The sequence below is a fragment of the Megalobrama amblycephala genome, linkage group LG18 (genome assembly GCF_018812025.1).
Source record: "Megalobrama amblycephala isolate DHTTF-2021 linkage group LG18, ASM1881202v1, whole genome shotgun sequence".
Taxonomy (NCBI): domain Eukaryota; kingdom Metazoa; phylum Chordata; class Actinopteri; order Cypriniformes; family Xenocyprididae; genus Megalobrama; species Megalobrama amblycephala.
Window position 1 is genome coordinate 31478877 of NC_063061.1, and position 21279 is coordinate 31500155.

Consider the following 21279-nt stretch of genomic DNA (forward strand, 5'->3'; position numbering starts at 1 on the left):
GTTCAGATGTAACTGTGTTAAAGAAGATGTGCTGTCCCGATCTTGAAACACTCTTCATTAACGGAGAGTACAGAGAGTGAGCAACAACACCCGGGCTGTGTTTTAATCATTCTCGGGGACTTTAATAAAGCGATTCTCTCACGTGAACTGCCAAAATACAGACTGCATGTTAAATGTCCCACCAGAAACAGTAATATACTCGACCATTGTTACACAGCAATAAAGGATGCATATCTGTCCCACGGGCAGCTTTGGGGCTCTCTGATCACTGTTTTGTTCATCTCATACCAACCTACAGGCAGAAACTGAAATCAGCTAAACCTGTGGCAAAGACTGTAAAGATATGGATCACCGAAACAGAGTGGGTTTTACAAGCCTGTTTTGAATGGACTGATTGGAGTGTTTTTGAAGCTGCTGCCACCGATCTGGACAAGCTCACAGAGACTGTAACTTCATATATCAGTTTCTGTGAAGATATGTGTATTCCTACCAGGACTCATCTAACTTACAACAACGACAAACCACGGTTCACTGCAAAAACTCAGCCAGCTCCGTCAGGCCAAAGAAGATGCTCGCAGAAATGGGGACAGAGTCTTGTACAAACAGGTCAAATACACACTGGTAAAGGAGATCAGAGTGGCAAGGAGGAATTATTCTGAAAAGCTACAGATTTAGTTCTCTTCTAGTGACACAGCCTCAGTGTGGAAAGGTCTGAAAGTCATCACCAATTACAAGACACCATCCCGCAGCACTGTGGAGAATCAACAATCTGACAATTGCAGACAATCTGAACGAGTTTTATTGCAGGTTTGAAAAATCACCATTTACACCTCCTGTAACCCCCGTCTCCCCCACACCTGCAATTCAGTTCAGTGAAGACGGCCAGGTCTTCAGAAAGTGCATGAGTTCACACTTACAAATAATCAGATAGTAAATAGTATGCGTATTTGGCATGCTGTCCGAGGAGAGGGCTCTGAGCTCGGTATTCCCCCCGTATTTATTGTTAGGAAAGCAACCAGGCGAGTGTGAGGAGAAGGGGTGGTGGAGGGATGCTGAAAAAACTGTCGAGGAATATGGGTGAGTCGACTGTGTTTATATATAGGCCTTCATGCTGATTGGGTAGATATGTTTATTACTGACTGTTGACAGCTGGCTGAAATTACGTGATGATTAGTCAGATTATTTGAACGTTGCTCCTCCCGAATCTTGTTAAGAAAACATCATAACAAGAGAAGAAAGGCACCAGGCCCAGACGGTGTGACACCAGCCTGTCTGAAAACCTGCGCTGACCTGCTGGCCCCCATCTTCACGCAGATCTTCAATAGATCACTGGAGCTGTGTGCACCCCTCACCCCTCATGCTTCAAATGCTCCAACATCATCCCTGTCCCAAAGAAACCCTACATTACTGGACTTAATGACTACAGACCTGTGGCTCTAAGGTCTGTGGCCATGAAATAATTTGAAAGACTGGTTTTGGCTTATCTGAAGGACATCACTGGACCCTTACTGGACCCCCTGCAGTTTGCCTTCAGAGCAAATAGGTCTGTGAATGATGCAGTCAATATGGGACTGCATTATGTTCTGCAGCATCTGGACAGACCAGGTACTTATGTGTGGATCCTGTTTGTAGACTTCAGCTCTGCTTTTAACACCATCATCCCATCACTCCTCCAGCCCAAACTAACTCAGCTCTCACAGACAGGCAGCAGCTAGTGAGGCTGGGAAAATTCTCATCCAGCACCCTCACCATCAGCACCGGCACCCCTCAGGGCTGTGTTCTCTCCCCACTGCTCTTCTCCCTGTAGACCAATGACTGCATCTCTAAAGACCCCTCTGTCAAGCTCCTGAAGTTTGCGGATGACACCACACTGATCGGCCTCATCCAGGACGGTGACGAGTCAGCTTACAGACTGGAGGTTGAACAGCTGGCTGTCTGGTGCAGTCTTAACAACCTGGAGCTCAACACGCTCAAGACAGTGGAGATGATCGTGGACTTCAGGAGAAACCCCCCTGCTCTCCCCCCACTCACCATCATGAACAGCACTGTGACTGCAGTGGAGTCATTCAGGTTGCTGGGCACCACAATCTCCCAGGACCTGAAGTGGGACGACCGCATTGAGTCCATTGTGAAAAAGGCCAAGCAGAGGTTGTATTTCCTTCACCAGCTGAGGAAGTTCAACCTACCACAGGAGCTGCTGAAACAGTTTTACTCTGCCATCATTGAATCCATCCTCTGCACTTCTATATCTGTCTGGTTCAGCTCAGTTACCAAATCTGACCTCAAAAGACTACTACAGAGGGTAGTCCGGACTGCTGAGCGAATCATTGGTACAACCCTCCCCACTCTCCAAGAACTGTACTTATCCAGAGTGAGCAAAAGGGCAAAGAAAATCACTCACATCCAGCACACTCCCACTTTGAACTGTTGCTGTCTGGTTGACGCTACAGAGCTCTGAGCACCAGAAGGACCAGATACAGGAACAGTTTCTTCCCTCAAGCAATCCATCTCATGAACACTTGACAAACTCAGAACACACAGCACTATAATACATTATTTACTTAAAACAGATACTTATTTATATTTCAAATTTGCACATATCATAACTGTACATACAAAATTGTCTACATTATACATTGTGTTTTTTTGCTATTTTGCACATTGTCTATCTTGTATATTATTCTTTTATTATCTGTCTTGTATTATTGCTGTCATTCTGTTGCACTGTGGAGCTTCTGTCACTAAAACACATTCCTCGTATGTGTAAACATGCCTGGCAATAAAGCTCATTCTGATTCTGATGTAAAACTGAATCAGAAAACAAAATTAGAAACCTTTAAAATAGCATAATAGGGGCACTTTAATGATAGGAGAAGCAAAGCTTTTCAAAACTTTGAGTCAGTTACTTTACAAAATGATTGTTTCAAAGCGCTTGAAACATCACAGGCTGCACTGTCTGTTCAAAGCTGTGTAAATGTAATTAAAACTCAGACCAAACATTTAGAATGAAACATCTTGCAAACCGTTTTCATTTTTGCAAATATTTTCATGAAAGTGCATTCTGTTAAATGTAATCGACAAATGAATACCAATTAATGTGAAGGTTCTGTAAAATTTGTGTTATTTTTATTAATTTGTAATTCTTGTTTTATGTGTTACCAGGCATGGCGTGGCAAACTAAGCCAACTGACAGTTAACAAAATGATTACAAAATCACACTTGGTTTATATGAACAAATGTTATTTTTTTTTTTTTTTTTTTTTTTTTCTCCATTCAAAGTATTATATTTTACTAATTACCAATAGCTAGCAGATTTTAAGACGAACAGAAATAAGAAAGTTTTCCAGCACGGTGCAGATACAGAACAGGCTGGACAAAACTACCCAGAATAAAACAAATAAGACTAATTAGAGAGAAAACTGAAACACGTGGTTGTGTTAGAATAACGAGCATTCCTGTGACAATAAAAGGGACATACATGATGACCATTGACACAGTAGTTATCAAAAGAAGATAAATTGCCCTTCTCTTCATGTGGTTTTTCTCCTCTCTCTCTCTCCTTCTCTCTCCTGGTCCTGACTGTTTCAGAGCTCTGAGAAAAGACAAAACAACTGAATGGAGAGGAAGAGTAGGAACTGCAGTAGGAAGAACCATGTAAATGCAGAAATATCATGTAAGAGAAAGCTAATCATAGAGAACAAACTGGAACCAAGGCCCAATGGCCACACAAAAACAGAGCAGATCACTCTATATCTGAGAGGTTTGAACTTCAGAAAGGTTACAGGATGAACCACTGCCAGGTAACGCTCAACACAGATCAGACACTGAAACAGAGGACGAATGGTCATGGCTAATCCATCTAAAAAATACACAGCCGTCCAAAGAATATTAAATTTGTAGCTGAGGATAATAAGTAAAGAATCCATAAAAAAGAACATCTCACAGATGGAGAGGTTCAAAGTGAAGAACTCTGCTGCGATTCCATTGCCAGTTCCTGTTACTATAAGCCAAATCACATAGGTGTTAATAGGAACACCCAACAGAACGTTGATACAATGTACAGTTGAGAACATATTAAAACCATTTTCCTCTTCAGTGGTGTTGAAAAAGAAGTGATCCGAAGAGTTTGATCCATTAGTGGGGAAGATCTCCCTGGAGATGTTCATCTCTTCACTGTTTGCAGTCAAAAACACACTGTGATCTATGAATGAGAGATACAAGTGTTAGTCCACCAGAACATTCTGGAACTGTTCAGAGTAAATCTGATCAAAACTACTATAAAAATACATATTAAAACAAAACTGTTCTCTTTTAATAATATTTACCTTAGTTCAGTGCTGTTGTCCACAATGATAGGTAAATAAAATACAATAAAATAAATGCAGACAGGGTTATATCTATAGTCACTTACAGCTAGACTGTCTGCCTTCCATGTGAATGTTTTAAGAAGATTCATTTCATATCTTTTTAGGGATGGGTCCTGTGAAATGTGGCAAAATGACATGCAAATACACTGTATGATCATATTTCCCTCCAAAGACAGACTGTGTTCTGTGATTGTGTTACTAATGGTAGATCAGTTAAAAATGTACTGGTAGTACTGTAATGTACTGTAGCAACATTATCAGCTGAACGACATGAAGACTAGTCATACACATCTGAAAACAAATATTTAAAACAGATTTAGAAAAAAAAAAAAAAAAAAAAAAAATCCATTGAGAAATAAATGATTAAACTAAATGTTAGCATGCATTTATATTTCCCAGTATTCTGATTATGTATGGATGTATATATAGCTAATAGCAGTGAGGGGCACTTATTTATTTGTTACCAGAATGACCACCTAAATTATTTAAAAAGGACTTCAGACCAAAACATGTAATTCAATTTGACATAATCTTGTTCAACATAATATAAGGCACATGTAGTTCTATCAACTGACAGGTGCAACAAATCCAGTTTAATGTCCTGCCTTCTTTTAAGACATTGATTGATAAGTCAGTGACAAATGAAATACTGTCATTGCTGCCTGAACCCCAGCTAATAGGCTAAAAATAAAAATTACAGTGGTTTATTATTGTTTGAGAAAAAAATGAACATAGACATTAGCTTGTGTGTGCAACCATAAACCAAGCTAATGTAAACTGAGCAGAATTCAAATTCTCTGGCATGATGCTCAGGTATTTTATGCTGAATTCTGTTTAAGTCCATAAAAGATTTTAGAGACTGCCTGATGTCTTTTCTTACTAGTTATTTACAAATTTACAAAATTATAATTTAAAAATATTGGATAATGGAGTGAAGGGATATGCCAAAAACCTTTGACTTATTGTGAAGGCAGCAGTGTTGGTGTTAATTGACAAACAAAACTTACATTCAAGAGGGACATTGCTGAAAGTAGTTACTTGAAGCTCATTAAATGAATAACACTTGATTAAATAATCACTCTGACATAGTTAATTCAGTATAGGATTCATTGAAAAAACAAAAACAAACAAAAGAAAACAGTTCTTTCGAATGGGAACTCACACTGCGTCTGACACTGACACTATGAGGAAAACACCTCAGCATGAATGGTGTCTGAAGCATGTGTACAAGCTCGACAATCATATTCAGAGCTGGTCCTAGACTTCTAGAGGCTCTAAGTAAAACTTTCTCAGGGGCCCTTGTCAGTGCATTCAGAAAAACCCAACACAGTCTCACAGCAATTCGTAAATATTTTGCAGTTTGCTGAATTGGTGGCTAATTTGTGTGAATTTGTACAATGAATTTGTACAGTTTCATACAATCTGTTTAAACCCCAGTGATTGGTAGGTTTAGGGGTGGGGTTACAGGTGGTCCTTCATGATGAGATTCATAAGAAAATTGTACATTTTTGTACAAATCAATTTCTACAAAATATGACCACAAAAAGACCAAAACATGTAATTCAATTTGACAGTCTTGTTCAACAATCTAGGGCACATGTAGTTCTATCACCTTACAGGTGCAACAAATCCAGCTTAATGTCCTGCCTTCTTTTAAGACATTGATTGATAAGTCAATGATAAATGAAATACTGTTATTGCTGCCTGAACCCCAGCTAAAAGGCTAAAAATAAAAATTACAGTGGTTTATTATTGTTTGAGAAAAAAATGAAAATAGACATTAGTTTGTGTGTGCCAAAAACCAAGCTAATGTAAACTGAGCAGAATTCTAATTCTCTGGCATGATGCTCAGCACATGTGTCTCACGTCTGTGGTCATGAAATCGTATGAAATATTGGTGTTGGCCTACAGAGCAAACAGGTCTGTGGATGATGCAGTCAACATGGGACTACATTACATCCTGCAACATCTCAACAGATCAGGGACTTATGCAAGGATCCTATTTGTGGACTTCAATTTGGCCTTCAGTACCATCATGCCTGATCTTCTCACAGCCAAACTGACCCAGCTCTCCATGCCCACCCCAATCTGTCAGTGGATCACCAGCTTTCTGACAGGCAGGAAACAGCTAGTGAGACTGGGGAAATTCACATTCAACATCTGCGCAATCAGCACTGGTGCTCCCCAGGGGTGCGTTCTCTCCCCACTGTTCTTCTCACTGTACACAAATGACTGCACTTCAGAAGACTCCTCTGTTAAGAGCTCCTGAAGTTTGCAGATGACACCACTGTCATCGGCCTCATCTGCAACAGTGATAAGTCTGCATACAGACAGCAGGTTGAACAGCTGGCTGCCTGGTACAATCAAAACAACCTGGAGCTGAACATTCACAAAACAGTGTAAACGATTGTGGACTTCAGGAGAAACATCCCAGCACTCCTCCCACTCAGCATCATGAACAGCACTGTGGCAGCAGTGGAGTCATTCAGGTTTCTGGTCACCACCATCTCACAGGACCTGAAGCGGGACAATCACATTAACTCTGTTGTGAAAATGGCCCAGCAGAGGTTGTACTTCCTGATGAAGTTCAACTTGCCAGAGTAGCTGCTGACACAGTTCTACTCAGCCATCATTGAGTTTGTTCTATACACTTCTATAAATGTCTGGTTTGGTTCAGCTACCAAATCGGACATCAGGAGGCTACAACGGACAGTCCGGACTGCTGAGAGGATTATTGGTGCCCCCCTGCCCACCCTCCAGGACCTGTACTCTTCCAGAGAGAGGAAGATCACTGGGCAATAGAACGTCTAGGCACTGGAACAGTTTCTTCCAACAGGCCATTTCCCTCTTGAACTGATAAATGAAGTGATTAAATCTAGACACTCACTGCATTCTAGAATTGATTAGGGTAAATAACATCTACCTTCCTTCCCTTTGAGGGCACAAGTTTTATTAACTAAATCACAAACCATAACTAAACTAACAAACACATAACATACACGCAGGTCACACACATACATAGGTAAAAATTAGCAATGATAGAGTTGAACCGGAAGTGGGACAGGAAACGAAGCTATGGGGAAAAGTCAAAAACAATCTGGAAAAGACCATCAGTTTTCTCAGTAATAAAGCACCTTTGCTAACAAAGGTTGTTCGCAAATTAATACTAAATCACTGTTTAGTGTTCAAATGTAAGATACTTGCAAAAGACCTTTAATTGTTGAGGAGCATCGGATCTGCAGGCTGAGGAGAAATCCTTGATGGTTCGGTCCGAAAGTTGTAATCAATATCTTCTGTGTTGGGTGAAGAAAAATTAAACAACTTAAGCTGTTAATTTGACTCTTGTAGTAGGAAAGAGTTATTTCTCTTCGGGTTAAGCACAACAAGAACTACAACTGACTTCAGCCACAGCCTGCTGTGAGTACTGAATACAAAAACAAGAGATAATACATAAACAGTAATAATGGATGCCATGTCCTATGAATATGCATGTTCATTTATGAACAGCCTGTCAATATATTAATGCAGGAAAGTCTGTGTTGAGGGTTTTCTATGTGTCACTTTGTCTCTGCTCTTCCACGTGGCAACCCACATACTTCGGCGCAATACAACTTTATCTGATGGGCCATGGTAACTGAGGCCCTTGCACAGGCTGGTCTTCTCGGGGGATGGGGGACAGACCCCAGAATGAGTTTTAAACGTTAAACATAACAAATAGTTGTGTCTGATTTGTCTCAGTCCTTACATCGATGAAAGCAAACTCTGATAAATACCCCATTTAGGGCAAATCATACAGGTGTGAAATAACATGAGGGTTAGGAAATAAGATGTTTTATTCATTTCATCAGTTATTTCTTTAATGCTTTAAGAAGTCAGTCCTCTGAGCATAAACGTTTCTGGACTGTAATTTTATAATTTGAAAGCAAGTGCAAATTTATAATGTGAAGAAAAAAAACCTAAATGTTAGAGGCACTACAAAGATTTTAAGAAAAAGAGATGGTACAAAAAAAGCACAGAACAGATTGCAAAATCACACTTTGATCTATGAACAAATCTAATACACATTTTTCACCCAAGTTTCATTCAAAGAGCTGTATTTAGATGGGAAAATATAGTATAATCACTTTTTTAAATTCAAGTTTACACAACAAAAGCAAGCAATAGGTGTAATAATTGTCAGTATTTACAAGCAGCAGATTTTAGAAAGAACAGAAACAAGAAAGTTTTCCAGCACGGTGCAGATACAGAACAGGTTGGACAAAACCACCCAGAATGAAACAAATAAAACTAATTGGATAGATAACTGAAACCTCTTTTTGTGTTAGAATATAGAGGATTCCTGTGACAATAAAAGGGGCATATATGATGACCATTGACACAGTTGTTATTAAAATGAGATGAAACGCTCTTCTCTTCATGTGGTTTTCCTCTTCTCTGTCTCTCCCTCTCTCTCCTGGTCCTGACTGCTTCAGAGCTCTGAGAACAGTTACACAGCAGAACAACTGAATGGAAAGGAAGAGGAGGAACTGCAGTAGGAAGAACCATGTAAATGCATAAATATTATGTGAGAGAAAACTAATCATACAGAACAAACTGGAGCCAAGGCCCAATGGCCACACAAAAACAGAGCAGATCACTCTATATCTGAGAGGTTTGTACTTCAGAAAGGTTACAGGATGAACCACTGCCAGGTAACGCTCAACACACATCAGACACTGAAACAGAGGACGGACGGTGATGGCTAGTCCGAGTGAAAATTTTTGCAATGGCACAAAACTTGGAAACATCTGTGACAGTAGAAAGGCCAGAGCAGACAGAGAGAAAACTATCTCACAAACATTGAGATTGAAGTTAAAGAACTCTGATGAAACTCCATTTCTTCCCCTGATAATAAGCCACATAACATAAGAGTATGTAGGAACTCCAGACAGTAGATTAAAGCATAGGACAACAATCCGGAGACCATCCAGTGATGAAACTTCATGTGTTGTGAGGTTGGTAGAAAGATGAGCTTCAGGTGAAGAGAAGCTCCCAGTGGAGTCATTCATCTGTTCACAATTGCACACATAAAAATATTCAATTCAACAATGCACTTGTGTAATTTAAATAAAGTGATAAATACTAAGTAACAAAAAGTAAACATACACTAAAAGTATCATCATAAAATCGTTCTAATTATAAGATAAAATATAGCCTAGATTCATGAAAAATCTTGTAACATTTTGCCATACAATCATACTCATATCTCCAGTTTACTGTAGTTTTCAGTATATATCCAGAACCTCAGGACCTGCTGACAGCAACAGAATCACGCGTTATTAATGTATCATCCAGGCAAAACATAAAAGAATCAAAAACTTAAAGAATCCTTTGTCACCTGAATATTGAATGTCTTGAATCAATGAATCAACATAAATCTCTAGACTGACTTGACATGCTGTCACAAGAATTTATGTGCTTGACTGAATACCACACATTACATAAAATACCAAGTATTTCAATATTTAATGTGGAAAACATGTTAAAAAGTTGAGTAACATTAGAACATTTGAAAAAAAAAAAAAAAAAAAAAAAAGGTGGAACATTTACATTTGAAAAGCTTTTACTACAATGCAAATCTTTTGGGATATGATGCACACAAATTAAGTCTGGGCTGACACAAGTTTGTGATCTGATGCTTTAATGAGTGGTTTGTTTTTGAAAATAATTACCATTGTATACAAACAGTTTGGGACGTGGAAATGTGGTTCAGTGTAAAATTAGACTAATGCGGGGCAGAAAGAAGATATTAAACATGAAAAACTGTGATGTAATACCATTTCATCTTATTGGGAGTGTGTAGGGAGACTGAACAGTATTAAAGTTTAAATCGAACAATAACATGTCTTATGATGAGCACTGGCAAGAGAGTTTTCCAACCCCTTGCAGATAAAGAACAGGCTGAACAAAACCAGTCAGAATAAAACAAGCCAAACCTAAAGTCCTCTAAATTTCGCTAAGGAGTTTCTCAGAGAAAAATTGCAAAGAGTTTGAAGTTATCATCATCTGCAGTGCATAATATCATCCAAAGATTCAGAGAATCTGGAACAATGGATGTGGATGGAAGCACTTTCTTCAACTCATACTCATTGAACCCTATCACTGCCATTATAAAGCTTGGATGCGTCAAGATTTCTCTGAGAAACTCCTTTCTGATATTGCTCCACTATTTTTCGCTGCAGCATTGGAATTGGTGATCCTCTGCCCATCTTGACTTCCGAGAGACACTGCCACTCTGAGAGGCTCTTTTTATACCCAATCATGTTGCCAATTGACCTAATAAGTAGCAAATTAGTCCTCCAGCTGTTCCTTATATGTACATTTAACTTTTCCGGCCTCTTATTGCTACCTGTCCCAACTTTTTTGGAATGTGTAGCAAAATGAGCCAATATTTGGCTATGAATAAAATATATGTTTATGAGATTTGTAAATTATTGCATTCCTTTTTTATTCACAATTTGTACAGTGTCCCAACTTTTTTGGAATCGGGTTTGTATATTAATTCCTTTGTATTCTTTAAAAAAAAAAATTAATTGGGAACAAATTGATACAAATTGGGCCCAAAATGTTCCAATGATACATGATGTCTCTCTGCACCTCATACGGGATTACTTGCAGTTTACTTAGTACTTCTTTTTAAGATCTCAACAATATCAAACTCAACAGCTCTTTTAAGAGCCAACCCTCACTAGAGCTACTAGTGAGTCACTTCAAATCTTGCCTTGATCAGCCCTTCCCAGGTAATGTTTCTAGCTATTTAAATCAGTATTTACTCATCAAATGCTCTCCTGAATTAAATGGTAAATGAACTTATTTATAACTGTCTTAATTTGTATGTTTTATGAACAACAGTGATTGCACATAGAGTAAGTAGAGACTTTCTTGTTTTTCTGTGCAGAGAAGGAAGACCAGTCCTTATATCAAAGCAAGCTAATCAAAGTCCTTTGTTTAGGGTGTGAAATGAACATGGCCAGAGTATTCCCCCCTCCTTCACTGGGATAAGAACCAGCCAAGAGTGAGGCGATGGGGTGGTGGAGAGCTGCTGTTAAACTGTTGAGGGACAGAGGTGAGGGAGAGATATATATACTGACTTCCTCTTGCACTGATTGGTGGGATTACCTTAATGTGCTCCTCCCAAACTTTGTTAAACTAAACTTCAAAATGAAATAGTTTTACAACAATGAATTATAGACTATAATTTTAACAACCAAAAATGTTATATTTACCGTAACTCATTTTGTGTGCAAACCTATTACTAGATGATTTCTTGATTGAATTCTATTGATGATTTCTATTGAACATTTCTTGACACCCAAGCCGTAATTGAGTGTTGACAAATAATTCAGCATCAGATAACTGAAATAAGTACAATTGCAAGACTTTTTATTTTTAAAAATGTAAAAATCAATCTTGTTACTCAAGAAACAGTGATCAAAGAAATATTTACTTTAAATATTTTAATTACTTTAATTTAAAACATTTGAAGTTAAGAAAAAAAAAAAAAAAATAGTGCACATAACTTTTTAACAAAATGAACAAACATTTTGCAAGGACATCTGACCCTACACCAAACCCCTACACAGTAACATCTTTAAAAGCAACATTGATATAATACAAAATGAAAAATAAATGGCTATTTGATTTGTTTAAAGGGTTAGTTCACCCAAAAATGAAAATTCTGTCATTTATTACTTACTCTCATGCCGTTCCACACCCGTAAGACCTTCCGTAATCTTCGGAACACAAATTAAGATATTTTTGTTGAAATCCGATGGCTCAGTGAGGCCTCCATAGGGAGCAATGACACTTCCTCTCTCAAGATCCATAAAGGTACTAAAACATATTTAAATTTCATTTTTCATTTTATAAGTGACAAATTCTCACATTAAGAGGACAAAGTTCACAAAAGTCATTCAAGATCATCAAAGTGACAAAAGCAACAAGACTAGTTGTCAAATATATGCAAATAATCCCCTGCTTTTAACACTAACTCATTCAAATACTGAAAAAGATACTCTTCTGTCACTGGATTAAACCAAAAACAACATCAGCATCAAGGGAATCAAACTAAAACAACATGATTTACTTACGCTTTATGGTACATTTTGATAACACATGGAAATGTTAGAAGCACAAATCCCATGTTTTTTTTTTTTTTTGAGAGCTGAGAACTATTATATTTTTATAATGAAATACTGTGTCCCATATTTTGTATGCAACCCTGTTGTTGGATGACCTTACCCTTTTCATGAATTCATGATATGCAAATATAAGTGGTATTGTATTTGGTTGGTTCTGTAAGAGTTTTAGCACAAGATGAAAGATTGATAAGAGCGGCTACACAGTCTCTGATGATGACACAGCTGTTCCACGATTGGCTGAATTCATTGCATGACAAGGATTATGTGTGTTTCGTGTTTATTCTCACACCTTCAGTTCCACTAATGCACATAAATCTGTATTTTTATAACAGTAAAAGCACTTTTTTATGAGGACTTCTGGTGACATCACAGAGATGGCAAACGCTTGAAGGTTAAGCTCCGTCTGATTGTTGCAATAAATCCAAATTCAGGTATAATCAGAGTTTTTCATAATGAGTATGACAACGAGACACAAGAATGCTTCCAAACAATGAAAATTCGAGAGAAAGAGATGATAAAAAATGATCACCTAGCCCTGCCAGACATGCTAAAGCTAATCCGCGTGCTCCTGAACTTTCTGAAGTGATGGAAGAAATGAAATCATTAAGAAAAGAAAATCAAGAGGGGCATAAACAAACGAAAATATCACTGACAAAATTAGAGACCTCGGTTGAGGACTTAAAATGCAAAATAAATAGTTTGGCGAGCAGAATCGGGGAGAAGGAGGAATGGATAAACGTTGATGAGGAAACTGAAATGAGGCACAAAAGAGCACTCCGATATCTCCAGGAACGTGAGGCGGATCTTCCAGGTAAATGCGAAGACATGCAAAATAGACTTCGTTCGCAATAATCTATGAATATATCAAGTTCCCGAAGGCTGCAAAGGAGAAAACGTAGTGGAATTAGAAATCCGTCTGCTCACCACACATGGGACACTGACTCATTCAAACTGATTTTTAATGCATATTTCACACATATTTCACGTGTGAAATACACGTATTTAATGTGTTGATTTTCCAAGCGCAAACAACACATATTTAACATGTTGTTGATGTGTTAAAATTCACATATTTTTGGCCGTTTTGGCCTTCCATATTGATTAAAACTAACAAAGCACAAAGATTTTGATTACTGGATATGTTCTGATATATACAGTAAGCCTGAAACAGATCACAGCAATAAGAAGCAAAGTCATATGCATATGATTTAATATGAAGCACGTCATGTCCTTGACATGTAACGCTTATTAAGGTTGTGTTAGCACTCTGTGTAGCAAAGACTTTAGGTCAGAGATCTTCAACCCTGTATAGTTTAGCTCCAACCCTAATCAAACTCTTACCAAGTTCTTCAGTATCACTTGAAAATCACATTGGTGTGAAAGTCAGTTGTGCTGAAACAGGTTGGATATAAACTTTGCAGGACAATGGGTCTGCCAGGATCAGCGTTGAAGACCTTTTCTTTTGATATACAAAGAAGGTGCATTCATATTACTTATGAATGGGAGAAAGTGCAACATGCAATAGAGTGCAACAGTCAGGTACCGGAAGTAAAAGCTTCATTTATTTTCTCCATAGGGAAATAACTCATTGTAAGATAACTCATAAACCTTTAAAGACAGATCTACTGTGAGTTACAGGGCTGTTAATCCATGGTATTTGCTTCTGTTGAATCATTATTTCAGCTTATTTACATAAGGAGCTTAAAATGTCAACTTGTTGTATTGTTAGGTGCCAGAATTGATGGAGTACATGCTCCAATTTGAAACTGTATTGCAAACTTGCTGCCACTGCCAGACAAAAAAAACAAAAACAAAAAAAAAACAGATGGCTAACTGTGGTTAAACCCAATAAAACAAGCATATACTGGACAGAAACGATCATCAAAAGTGCTTGCGTTTGACCTGTTATAATGACCTGTTTTGTACAGCTAAAAATAACTGGAAGCGAATTACATTGGAAGCCTGACACATTAAAATTGCAAATGACCGCACCCAGGTGGAAAACTGCCCGAGAAACATTTCAAAGATGGCTGCTGAGTGAAATGACTTGCCTTAAAGGGACTTTTTTCAGTAGTCATATTAAAATCACTTTAATATTATTACATACAGAGTTAGACGGAATGTGAATATGTATATTTACTATAGAAAAGCTAAAATGTGATTAAAATGGTGACTTACCAAAGCGATCGTCTCCGTCTTCTAGTCTAAATGATGTTCTGATTTTGTAAAATAAAAAATAGCACACAATTTTATTGTTTATAGCTACTTTTTATTAACTTGTAGTGTATAATGTACCATTTATTTTAGTACATCTAAAAATCAACTTTAAAAATCCTCTTAATATTCATCATCATCATCATCATCATCATAAAAACACTTCTAGAGGTCAGATGTATGTTTTAGCCTATTAATGTTTTAATTTGCAATTAACATAAAACAAACAAAACTATACATAAATTATAGTGAATAGTTCTTTTAATAAATTTTTCAGTGTAAGTTTTTAATTTTAGTAAATAGTTAAGTGTCTATTTCAGTATTGTAGCTGCATGGCAGGTGGTGAATTACAGAGATCTCGTTACAGGTATATAAAGTGGAATTATTGAAAATTTATAAAGGGTAGTTTCCCAACCCGGTTGAGAAAGAGAAGAGGCTGCACTAAACTAGATGAAGTAAAAAATACATAAGCAAAGACAAGGAGTGCATCAGGAGGTTCTGCTATACACCAAACAAAATATATTAAAATCATAAAGGAAATATATATGATAACCATGGTCACAGTAGTTATTAGAATGAGATAAAATTATTTTCTCTTCATGTAGTTTTCCTCCCCTCTCTCTCTCCTTCTCTCTCCTGGTCCTGACTGTTTCAGAGCTCTGAGAACAGCCACATAACAGAACAACTGAATGGAGAGGAAGAGGAAGAACTGTACAAGAAAAAAAGTAAAGTACAACTCTAAGCAAAGGAACCATAAAGTCACAATACTGACCCCACCAGAGCCAAAACCTGCCACCCAGACAATAAAAGAGCAGATCACTCTATATCTGAGAGGCTTGAACTTCAGAAAGGTTACAGGATGAACCACTGCCAGGTAACGCTCAACACAGATCAGACACTGAAACAGAGGACGACTGGTCATGGTGAGAGCTTCTAGGAAACACGTAAGAATCCAGAGATTTCTAAATTTATAGTCGATAAGAACCAAGGGAGATTGCATTGATAAAAGGATTTCACAGACAGCGAGGTTGAGACTGAAGAACTCTGCTGCAAGTCCGCCCCCAACATATTTGTCGCCCTAGGCAACTGCCTAGTTCGCCTATAGCAATCGCCGGCCCTGATGTTACACTTCTGTTACATCTCTACTGAGATGGCAGATTGATACCAATGTCTTCAATCAATTCATCTCCACATATAAGTACAAATCAATAAGTGAAAAATTAAAAGAAAACCATTCAAAGCCATTCAGGATCAGCTGGACTTTGTTCTGTTATTGTCTGAGTGGCAGGTTTTGGCAGTGGTGGGGTCAGTATTGTGAATTTTTTGTTGTTGTTCATTTTTGAGTAGTACTTTACTCTTTTTCATGTACAGTTCTTCCTCTCTATCCAGTTGTTTTGTCTTGTGGCTGTTCTCTGAGCTCTGAAGCAGTCAGAACCAGAGGAAAGAGGGTGAAAACCACATGAAGAGAAGAGTGTTTTATTTTATTCTAATGTCTAATGTGAGTATGGTTATCATATGATTGTTCCATATATAATGTTAATATGTAAATTGGAATTCAACAGAAAATCCTCATGCCTAACCACCTGGTTTTAATAAACATATTTATAAACTCATTCAAAGTGCAATTCATCTATTACATGGGTTTACAAATACAATGCCATCCTTAAAAAAAACAATCAATCCAAAAGAGTAGATGTGATTTATCATGTGGTTCTTTATACAAAAATTCTGTTCTCGTCTCTCATGATTTTTTAATTATTTTTTAAATCGTTAGAGGACCAAATCTCAAATCTCACCTTTTTTTACACTGGTAATCACCGTTTCATTTCTAACACGCGCTGTATGTGGTCGACCATTCATAACAGACTGGGCCATCTGACCAATCAGAGCAGAGCAGGCTCTCAGAAAGGAGGAGATTAGAGAGACTGAATCTTAAGTTCAGACAAGTCGTTTTCGAATGTCTTTGAGAAATGAGGTGATGTGCAATGTATATTATGAGAAAATATATATATATATTTTTTTAAACCTTTGATACATATAAAACTGTTGTAGGAGACCTCAGAAACAAAATTGGGAACCTTTAAAATAGCATAATAGGGACACTTTAATGATAGGAGAAACAAAGCTTCAGTTGCTTTACAAAATGATTGTTTAAAAGCGCTCGAAACATCACAGGCTGCACCATCTGTTCAAAATGGTGTAAATGTAATTAAAACTCAGACCAAACATGTAGAATGAAACATCTTGCAAACCATTTTCATTTTTGCAAATATTTTCATGAAAGTGCATTCTGTTAAATGTAATCGACAAATGAATACCAATTAATGTGAAGCTTCTGTGAAATTTGTGTTATTTTTATTCATTTATAATGCTTGTTTCATGTGTTACCAGGCAGGGCTTGGCAAACTAAGGCAACTGACAATTAACAAAATGATTACAAAATCAAACTCGGTTTATATGAACAAACGTTATTTTTTTGTTTGTTTGTTTCATTCAAAGTATTGTATTTAGGTGGAAAAATAGTATAGCTTAATTTTTTTTTTAATCCGAGTTTACAACAAAAGAAAGCAATAGGCACAATAATTACCAGTAGCTAGCAGATTTTAATAAGAACAGAAACAAGAAATTTTTCCAGTGCGGTGCAGATACAGAACAGGCTGGACAAAACCACTCAGAATAAAACAAATAAAACTAATTAGAGAGAAAACTGAAACATGTGGTTGTGTTAGAATAACAAGCATTCCTGCGACAATAAAAGGGACATACATGATGACCATTGACACAGTAGTTATCAAAAGGAGATAAAATGCCCTTCTCTTCATGTGGTTTTTCTCCTCTCTCTCTCTCCTTTTCTCTCCTGGTCCTGACTGTTTCAGAGCTCTGAGAACAGTTACACAGCAGAACAGCTGAATGGAGAGGAAGAGTAGGAACTGGAAGAACCATATAAATACATAAACCTTGTGTGAGAGAAAGCTAATCATAGAGAACAAACTGGAACCAAGGCCCAATGGTGTTAATAGGAACACCCAACAGAGCGCTGGTACAAAGTACAGTCGAGAATATATTAAAACCAATTTCCTCTTCAGTGGTGTTGAAAAAGAAGTGATCCGAAGAGTTTGATCCATCAGTGGGGAAGATCTCACTGGATCTTCACTGTTTGCAGTCAAAAACACACTGTGATCTATGAATGAGAGATACAAGTGTTAGTCCACCAGAACATTCTTGAACTGTGCAGTGTAAACCTGATCAAAACTACTTTAAAAAACATACATCAGTAAAAAAAAAAGAAGAATTTTTTTTTTACCTCAGTCCTGTGCTGTTGTCGACAACAATAAACAGATACACAACAGTAAACACAGACAGGGTTATATGTGTAGTCACTTATAGCTAGATTGTCTGCTTTCTAAGTGAATGTGTTAGGAAGATTCAACTCGCACCTCTTCATCAGGGATGGGCTCTGTGAAGTGTGGAAAAATGACATGCAAATACACTAAGTGATCACATTTTCTTCCAAATACCGCCTGTGTTCTGCATTTGTGTTACTAATGTCTGTGAAGTTTCAGCTCAAAATACCCCCCAATTTTTTTTTTTATTTTTTTTTTTTTTAACTGCCTATTTTGGGGCATCATTAAATATGCACAGATTCAGCGCGCGGCCCCTTTAAATTCTCGTGCTCCCCACCCCGGAGCTCGTGCTTGCCTTAAACAGCATAAACAAAGTTCACACAGCTAATATAACCCTCAAAATGGATCTTTACAAAGTGTTCGTCATGCAGCATGTCTAATCGCGTAAGTATGGTATTTATTTGGATGTTTACATTTGATTCTGAATGAGTTTGATAGTGCTTCGTGGCTAACGGGCTAATGCTACACTTTTGGAGAGATTTATAAAGAATGAAGTTGTGTTTATGCATTATACAGACTGCAAGTGTTTAAAAAATGAAAATAAGGACAGTCTTTTCTCCGTGAATACAGTAGGAAACGATGGTAACTTTAACCACATTTAACAGTACATTAGCAACATGCTAACGAAACATTTAGAAAGACAATTTACAAATATCACTAAAAATATCATGATATCATGGATCATGTCAGTTATTATTGCTCCATCTGCCATTTTTCGCTATTGTCCTTGCTTGCTTACCTAGTCTGATGATTCAGCTGTGCACATCCAGACGTCCTGCCCTTGTCTAATGCCTTGAACATGGACTGGCATATGCAAATATTGGGGGCGTGCATATTAATGATCCCGACTGTTACGTAACAGTCGGTGTTATGTTGAGATTCGCCTGTTCCCTTTCGAAGGGAACTCAACTCTGCGTTGTCACGCATTGGGGAACGTCAGACGTGACTCTGTGTCTGAAAACCAACTATCCAACAACTCCAATGCTCATTGGCCGGCGACAGCCTATGACGTCATAGGGGCGCGACCCGGATGTATAAAAGCGCGCCCGCGGGAGCAGTCATTATCTTTCGTCTTTCAGTGACTGCCTGTGTCTTGCCACTATCTGGTTTCTCCAAATTCGAAACTGTGAGTATCTTTGAGAAAACTATGTCTGAGGGCAAAAGTTTTAGGAAGTGTGCGGATTCTTGTCCGAGGTTTCTGACCCCGGAGGATCCTCACACCCTATGTGTGTTATGTCTGGGTGAAGAGCACGCACGGTCAGCGTTTCAGGACACTAGCAGTGAGCTGTGTGAGCGTTTTCCCATGAGAACGCTCCGTTCCCGCCTGACTCTCTTCTCAAGGGGAGAGACGTCAACACCTGTTCCCGGAGGATCTGGTCCTGCTCGTGCTGAGGCAGAGCGGCGGCTGCATTCATGGGGGTCGCAGGTGGAGCTCGCCGCTAAGTTTGAGAGAGGTGTCACGGTCTCTCAACCCCAAGCGGCGGCTGGCGGGGATGAGCTTCTGGATGACGATGATGCCATCTCCTAGACATCATCGGATCCGGGAGCGAGTGCTCTTCTGGCTGAGAGCCCCCGAGAGCAGGAGTTGACTATGGAAGAGGGAGAAGTGACTGAGGTTGCCTCTTTCTCTTCCAAGCCTCCCTGTCCAGCATATGTGGAATTATTGGAGGTTGTGGAACGCGCTGCAGGCAGGCTGCAGCTGCCATGGGAGTGCGTCAGGAAAGAGCCCGTTCGTGGCAGGTTGGACGAACGGTTTCTCTCCGACCACAACCCTATAATTCCTGTGAGCCTTCCATTCCTTCCTGACCTACATGTTGAGGTGGGGAAGGCATGGAAGAACCCATACTCAGCCAGGATTCATCTGCATCAGCGGGGGAATTTCGCTGTTGTGGAGGAATTGGGCCAGCATGGGTATGTGTCGATGCCCCCCATTGACGAGACGTTTGCTAACTATCTCGTCACGGGTAGCGTGCCGACACTGAAAGCTCCGGTTCTGCCGTTTAAACCCCTTAAGATGACATCACGTTTGAACGGCAGAGCATATGCTGCTGCGGGCCAGGCTGGTGCTGCTTTGCACACGATAGCGGTGTTGCAAGCGTACCAGGCTGAGCTGCTGAAGGACCTGGATCAGGGGCAGGGTTTGTCCCCTGATGCGGTGGCTGAGCTGCGCCAAACCACGGATTTGGCTCTCCGTGCCACTAAGCAAACGGCCGCCTCGATTGGAAGATCGATGGCGGCTATGGTGGCTACGGAGAGGCACCTTTGGTTAACCATGGTGGACATCGGGGAGAAAGAGAAGGGCTCTCTCCTCGATGCCCCGGTCTCGCCATCTGAACTTTTCGGCGGATCCATTGAGGTGGTCGTTGGAAAGTTTAGGGAGGCGAGGGCGCGCTCAGCAGCGTTTAAGAAATGCATTCCGCTCAGGTCCGATTCTGGGCCCAGACAACCGGGAGGCTCTGGTCCGCCTCGAGCCGAGGCTCAGAGGCAGGGCCAGAGATCCAGTGTTGCTGCTCGAGCACCTCCTCCACCATGGAGTAAGTCTCAGAAGCGAAGAAAAGGAAAGGTGATTTGAGAGAGGTGATCAATCGGCGGCGTGATCAATACCGCCCCTTTTCTTCGTCCTCCCGGGATATGTTTTTAATTCTAATCTGTGCACGTTCAGGATAACACCTTTGAACAGTCAGGCCGGTGGCCGGCCCATGATGAAACTTTTTCTGAAGGCCCGCCTTCTGGCTTGATAGTGAAAAGGTTCATAGGCTTGTGGAACCGGGGATATCATTCTTCTCCTTTGAAAGAACGAGGAAGGAATCTCTGGTCTTCGAGCCGCGGGAAGGTAAGACAAGGTCTGATTTAATCACTTAAATGTTCGACCTTGTTTTTATTCCTGTATTATTTCCTGAATGTGTAACAGTAAATATGTTATGGGTTTTTTGGGCAAAAAACTGGAGTGTTGAGACTGACTGAGCGAGCCACAGAATGGCTGTTGTTCAGTTTTCTCTCTGTATGTTCTGCCGTTCGACTATTGTCAGTATAGTTTGAGCTGGCGCTCATCACTTCAGTTTATGCATTTGTGGCAGTCCTAACCGGCCGCCCAGAGCGATAGCTGTGATCTTT